Source organism: Bos indicus x Bos taurus, chromosome 17 (genome assembly GCF_003369695.1).
Source record: "Bos indicus x Bos taurus breed Angus x Brahman F1 hybrid chromosome 17, Bos_hybrid_MaternalHap_v2.0, whole genome shotgun sequence".
NCBI lineage: Eukaryota > Metazoa > Chordata > Mammalia > Artiodactyla > Bovidae > Bos > Bos indicus x Bos taurus.
The window spans coordinates 5661263-5668855 of NC_040092.1; positions in this window are offsets into that span (position 1 = coordinate 5661263).

Below are 7593 nucleotides of genomic sequence, written 5' to 3' on the forward strand. Positions count from 1 at the left end.
CCCCTTTCATTAAGAGGCAGAGTCTGTTTCTTCTCCCTCTTTGGGGCTGGTCTTCTTATATGCTGTGGCCAGTAGTGTGTGGCAGAATGTGTGTTTCTTTCAAGCCCAGATTTCCAGGGGCCTTACACATTTCTCCTTGTTCTGTGGTCACCGCGTGAAAAGTCCAGTCTAGTGGTTTGGAGGATGAGAGATGGGTGGAGCAGAGATATTCTTTCCCAGCTGACATCATCCTAGACCTGCCAGCCCCGGCTGCAGATGGCAGACACGTGAGTGAACATGTGAGCGAACCCAGCTGAGATCAGCCCAGCCCAGCCCAGAAGAACAACCCAGCAGATTCCAGTCCAAATCAACCAACAGAAGCGTTTGCTAGTCAGGTGGCTGTTGTTTTAAGACACTAAGCTTTGGGATGCTTTGTTACACAGCAATAGCTAATTGATACATTGACCTGTGGTGTTGGAGAGGACTCTCCAGAGTCCCTTGGACTGCAAGGAGATCCAACCAGTACATTCTGAAGGAGATCAGCCCTGGGTGTTCTTTGGAACGACTGATGCTAAAGCTGAAACTCCAGTACTTTGGCCACCTCATGCGAAGAGCTGACTCATTGGAAAAGACCCTGACGCTGGGAGGGATTGGGGGCAGGAGGAGAAGGGGTCGACAGAGGATGAGATGGCTGGATGGCATCACCGACTCGATGGACATGGGTTCGGGTGAACTCCGGGAGTTGGTGATGGACAGGGAGGCCCGGTGTGCTGCAATTCATGGGGTCGCAAAGAGTCAGACACGACTGAGCGACTGAACTGAACGCAGGATGCAGAGAGACCTCAGATACCATGCAGAGCAAAAGCAGCTCAGCCAAGAAGAATGCATGCTATATGATTCCATCAATACATAAAGTACAGAAATAGGTAAAAGTAATCTATGATGAGATAAGTCGGGAAAGTGCTCGCCCTCGGGGGACAGTGACTAGCAGGGGGTGTGAGGGGGCCTTCTGGGGCTGGTCACCTGGGAATGCCCACCAGGGGAAACTTTGTTGAGCTGTGTGCCTGCAATGTGTGCATTGCTATGTAGGTTATACCTTGGTAGAGATGAAAAAAAATGCCAATTCTCTTGTTTCTTTTCTCACTGCCAGTGAGCCAGTGGGATTTCGTCTTATGTAGAGGACAAGTATGCAAGGGGAAAATCACGCATAGTTTCGATGCCCTTGAAAGTTCCTTGGGAAATCATCATGTTGGAGCCCATCGCCATCTCTCAATAAATCCGGCACGGCTAGTTTTTCCTCCTGTGTGAAGACAGATCACACGTTTTCCTCGTTCAGACTCCACATAAAGAAGAAGTTTGTGAGGGTCACAGAGAGCTAGAGTCATTGGTGCTCACACCCAGAGGGACATGTGATACTGCAGGTGAGATCACAGCTTACGGAAGACACACCTCAAAGCCAGGGGTGCGGGGAATCCCTCATCCTATAAACCTCCCCTGCCTTGGGAGGAAGGGCGGCCACTGTGTTTCGGTATGTTGACCCTAACCAAGCTGAACTAAAATCAGTTAAATGTACGTAGGATGCAAGGCCAAGCACAGGAAGGACTTAACTCTTGGTTAACCGATTCTTCATTTATACTCCCAACACCCGCTGCACCATCCAGAGCATCGGGGTTGTGTCAAAAAAATCTGAATGGTGGTCCTAATGTGATTCCAGGCAGGTCATCTTATTTTTCTGGGTTTTGGGTTGTCATCTGTAGTCATCATCTGTAACATCATCTGTAGGGGAGGGGCATGGACTTGAATAAAATGGATGCCCTTTGAGGGTCTGGGGTTCTAGGCTGCCTTTGAGAGAGAAAACCACCCATGATCCAGGTCAAAAGGGCTGCCGTAGACTTTCAGGGTGGTTCTGGGCCAGTGCTCCCTTCGCTGCCCGTCTCCCTATCTGTGCAGTGGGTGGCTGGGTCCTGTGGATTTTTGTGTGTGTGTGTGTGGCTGCAGTGGGTGGCTCGGTCCTGTGGGTGCTTTTTTTGTGGCAGTGGACAGGAGTGGGGGCCAGGGCTCAGAAAACGATGGCTGATGGCCAGGTCCACGGGAGGGATTGGTTGGAATGAAGACAGTGGCTGTGCTTCTGCAAGGTGGAAGCCCAGGTGCAGGCAGCGTGCTAACGGCTTCAGGGTGGGGGCGGGAGGGGGCAGCTTCTCCAGCAGGTCGGCTTTCTCCTCGGCCCCGACATTCCTTTCTGACCCCACTGTTGTTGTTGTTCAGTCGCTCAGTCGTGTCCGACTCTTTGCCATCCCATGGACCGCAGCACGCCAGGCCTCCCTGTCCATCACCAACTCCCGGAGTTTACTCAGATTCATGTCCATTGAGTCAGTTATGCCATCCAGCCATCTCATACTCTGTTATCCCCTTCTCCTCCCACCTTCAATCTTTCCCAGCATCAGGGTCTTTTACAATGAGTCAGTTCTTTGCATCAGGTGGCCAAAGTATTGGAGTTTCAGCTTCAGCATCAGTCCTCCCAGTGAATCTTCAGGACTGATTTCCTTTAGGTTTGACTGGTTTGATCTCCTGGCTGTCCAAGGGACTCTCATAGTAGCCCAAACATGGCTGGAGATGGAGTACTGGTCCCAACTACCGCTGGTGAACTCAAGCGGGGCTCCCAAGCCTGGCTGCTCACCCCAAGTGCCTGGGAGACCCTCGAGGAGAACTGCCAAGTCCTGGGCCCCATCTCTGGCAATTCAGTTGCAAGGCTGTAGTCTGGGGACCGGGAAATGGTATTTAAGCAGTTGTGGCCTCTGGGACTGAGCAGACGTGGGAGCCCAGGTGGTGGACACGTGTCCCCGGGGGGCCTCCCCAGGGGCTCCTGCTGCTGTCACAGCTACACACGTCCTTCAGCAAACACACACGGCCCATGATTGATTCTCTGCCGTTTCCCTCACAGCCCAGCGGGTCTGACTGAATGGCTGACATGCTGCCCAAACACCCCACTGGAACCGCTTCCCTGCCCTCTGCCCCGGAAGTCGTTTGTTTGTTTTTAGACACAGCCTTTATGTCCAGCTGAAAGGCCCCCGGGGGCCTCCCCGTAGCCGCCCATCCAAGCTGGAGGCAGGCTAAAGGTTGTCCTGGGGCTGGGGGTGCTGCCTGGGGGACTGTGACCCCCAGGCAGGGCTGCTCACACTCACACGTGGGCACTCTGGAGCCCAGGGGTCCACCCCATGCTCCTGCATCAAGGCAGCCCTGGACTTGTCCGAGTGAAGGTCCTTCCATCCACCCTCCACTGTGAACAACTCATGGGCAGCCGTCTCACCCTTTCTCCTCCCTTCCTTCCTCTAACCACCGTGTATTAAGAACCTACCACAAGCCAGGTGCTTGCAATGCCACTGTCTTTGTTCTCTATGGGCATCCTTTTGTTGTTAAAAGACCAGGCTCTGAAATTCAGCAGACTTGGGGTTGAATCCCAGTCCCACTCCTGCCCTAGCGCCTCAGCTTCCTTATCTACTAAATGGGGATGATAAAACCAGCCTCCAGAGGTGGCTGGGAGAGGTCTCAACATCCTGGATGAGAGAGAAATAGCTGGCCCTGGCCTGGCATGCAGCAGGTGCTTAGAACCTCTTCCTCTCTTCCCTGATCCATCTCCGTCTCTCCTGGTCTCTGTCACTCAGGCTTCTCCCCACCTGGACCTGTGCTGTAGAGAAGGGAGCACAGGGTCAGGAGTCTAGAACCCTGGGTCCTCATTCTCACTTTGCTGTGCCCTGCTGTGTGACCTTGGGCGAGTATCTGTCCCTCTCTAATCTGACCAGATCATCTCAAAGACCCGTTCTTGAGCTGCGGGTCCAGGTTGTGAGTTCTTGGGAAAACTGGACTCAGTTCTATCTTTCTATCTTGTCTAATATATAGAAGGTATTCCAGAAAGGATCGTGGAAATGAGGTGAGTGGATTGTTAGTCAGCTATGTCTGCATCCCAAACTGCAGATCTGGTTGGAGGGCTCTGGCTATCCCAGTGGAACTCATTCTCCTGGGAGAGCTGGGCCAGGGTCAGGGGTGGAAGGGGAGAGATTGTTGCACTTCTTATTTTCATGGAAACACTTTGGCCTCAGAATCTGTCACCAGTGAGGCAAAAATGGAGATAGGGTGGGACTGGGGGGCCAGTTCTGCTTCAGAGACCTCCCCTGACAACCTTCTGGTGCATTGGAGAGGTAACCAGCCCTGCCCTTCCCTTCCCACCCATGGGACTCAAACCACTGCTTTACTGCCTTCCTTCCTTCTCAGGAAATAGGGTCCTGCAATTCACCTGTTACTTCATCCACTCATCCATCCATCCATCCACCCACGTATTCACCATCCACCCATCCATCCATCCACGCCATCCACTCATCCACCTGCCCACCCATCCATCTGTCCATTCATTTATCTATCCACCCATCCGCTCATCCATCCATTCATCCATCCACCCATCCATTTATCCATTCATCCATCCATCTACCCATCTGTCCATCCATCCATCCATCTGTCCATCCATCCATCCATCCATCCATCCACCCACCCACCCATCCACTCATCCACCCACCCATCCATCTGTCCATCCATCTATCGATCCATCCATTTACCCATCCACCCATCCACTCATCCATCCATCTACCCATTCACCCATCCATCCATCCCCCCTCCATCCATCCATCCATCTGTCCATCCATCCATCCATCTATCCACTCGTCCACCCATCCACCCATCTACTCATCTACCCACCCACCCATCATGTATCCACCCACCCATCTATTCATCCATTTGCCCATCCATTTATTCATCCATTCATATATCCATCCATCCAACCACACCCCATCTACCTCACAACACTGACAGAGCTGGGCCAGGCCGGTGCCAGGTTCTGGGAATTGAACAGGGAACAAAACAGTTGTGTTTTTGCCCTTGAGAGCCTGGTGGGGGTGACAGTATGTCCACAGATACGATAATTCAGGGCGCTGGGGCTGTGTTGGGGATGCACAGGGCATGTGGGAGCCCACAGGAGGCCCCTAAATGTCAGGACAGGCTGCCTGGAGGAGGGGGTGTCTAGGGAAACACCTGCGGGAGTGAAGCGGGGGAGGGTGGAAGGGCAGAAGGGAATGGATATGCAAAGCTCTGAGAGTGGACAGAAACCAGCTTAGAAGTGAGTGGAGATGGGAAATCAGTAATAACAACAATAATCCCTTTTCCCGCACGCATCATCTCTCCAAGCCCTCCCAGACATCCACCCCCATTTTACAGACAAGGCACCAGAGGCCCAGAGGGGAAGAGACCTGTGGAGGGACCCAGGCCTCAGCTGCGTGAGCCCAGCCCCTCACCAGGCTGACCAGTGCAGCCCTAGTGGGGGCAGAGGAGGCCCGAGGCCCTGGACAGGCTTCCTCCTAGACCTCCCCCGGGCTAGGCTGGAGGCCCCGGGGAGGCCCCGCGGAGGCCCCGCGGGTGGGGGCAGGGCGTGGGAAGGCTGCAAACTGGTTTGGGGCGGTAGGGCTTTCCTGTCACTGCCGGTGGCCCCCGCCTTTGTCCTCATGTGTCACTGAGGAATGCAGCTACAGTCTGGATAAAGGCAGCTTTGTTTGGAGGCCTCAGAGGGGGGAGGGAGGGGAGGGTGGGAGGGAGGAGCGTGGCCAGGAAAGGGTTACTGTCCCTCCCTTCTGGCTGGCCCTGGCCTCAGCCCTGGGCAGGAAGCACCTATGCCCTGTGGACACCCACATCCTCTGCTGTGCCCTGAATGCACTTCCTGACCTCGGGCGAGTAGCTTCCCTTTCTCTGAGCCTCAGTTTCCACATCTGGATAATGGGAATCATCACCCACCAACCTTTACAGATGGTTTTGAGGCTCCATCTAGATGAGTCACATGGCTGACGGCATCTGCAAGCCTGTTGATGAAGGAGAAAAGGGCAGCCCAGAGAGGCAGAGTGACTTGCCCAAGGCCACACAGCTTAACCTTGAAGTGGGGAAGAAATCAGGTGCTCGCGAACGGCTGGCCAGGCAGGGAGATAGGCACCCATTTGTCTCCATCTACAAGGGCCTGGGTCGAGGCAGGCCCTTTGCCTTGGTGAGGAAGAGTGACCGGTCACTTGCATGGGTGCACTGACTTCTGGACGCCTTCTGAGGCTGGTGGGTGCTGCGTCTGCCCTGGGTCCCCTCTCCCCTGCCAGTGTCTGCACAAGGTGGGCAGCGAAGCCCAGTGGTTCCAGCTGCAGCCTCTGTCTGACCTCGGAATGGTCCCAACCCCTCTGCACGTTTCAGTTTGCCCCCTCTGTGAAATGGGTCTAAGATGAGCACGCACATCCCAAGATTGGGTTGGGGTGGGGGGCGGAGTTCAAGGAGGTAACACACACAGCTCTGGCTAAGAACCTGGCATCGGCCAGCGGGATGAGAGGAACAACAGGTACCTGATGACTGGCCGCACTGAGGACTCTCTCCAGGTCCTGGCCGAGGGTGATCTGGGACCAGCCCAGGGCGCCTCCTGGCCCTTCCTGCCCAGGAAGGAAGGATGGGAGCCCTGGAGGGGCTGTGGTCGTGCGGTGGGATGGCTGAGAAGCCAGCAGCCTGAACCACTCAGCTCTACCCTCTTGGGAGGAGGTGTCCTGCAGGGCTGGAGCTCAGGGATGCCACCCTCCACCCCTCCCTGCGGTGACGGATGGGGACAGACAGATGGGACAGGGCTGGGCACGCTTAGTCATGGCCCAGATATAACCTTGGCCCCAGGAGGCAGTATCTCTGTCTAGCTTCCTCCCAAGCAGCTGTGGCCAATCCCAGTGAATCTGAGGCTTCGCTTTGCTCAGTGAGGGGTTCTGAGCTCACCCTCTTTGGACGTGAGAGGAAATGGAAACCCAGAGATGGGCAGTGACTTACCCAAAGCTACACAGCTAACAAGGGGAGGAATCATTTACCCACCATTTTGGCAAATATTGTTGGGCAGGTTAAGTCTTTCAGGAAGGGCATTTCCAGAGGAAGGCTTGACTGGTTCTAAGGTACCTGGGAGGAGTTCTATGATGGTTAAGGGAGTGCGTGCTGGAGCTGATGTATGGGGTCAAATCCTGGCTGTGCCGCTTGCTGTGTGACCTGGAGCACGTGGAGGAGCTGCTCTGTGCCTGCGTTTCCTCACCTGTAAGTTGAAGATACCATGGTGCTTATATCCTGAGATGACAACGAGGTAATCCATGTAGGGGGCTTAAATAATCCACAAGACCTGGTACACAGTAGATGCTCAATAAAACATGCACTGTTGAGAGGGTGTGGGGAGTAAAAGACACGTGGAGCTTGGCACCTACCAGCCGGTGGTTGGCGGGGAGTGTCTACAGCCCAGAGTGGGAGGTGGTGGGCCTGGTTTGGGAGCCTGGGGAGCCAGGGAAGGGTCTGGGGGGGTTGACTTGCCCCTGGGAGGTGAGTATGTGGGGATGGGTGCAGTCAGGTGGAAACCATCCAGGGGTGTGATACTGGGGGACTAGATCCAAGCAGAGGCAGCGGCGAGGAAAGGAGAGGGCAGCACGGAAGGGCTCCGTTCTGGTCTAGATGTGGCCAGAGAAGAGGGGGCGTTGTCTGGAATGATACGGTCCCGATGAAGGTGAGGAGCCAAATCAAATGAGG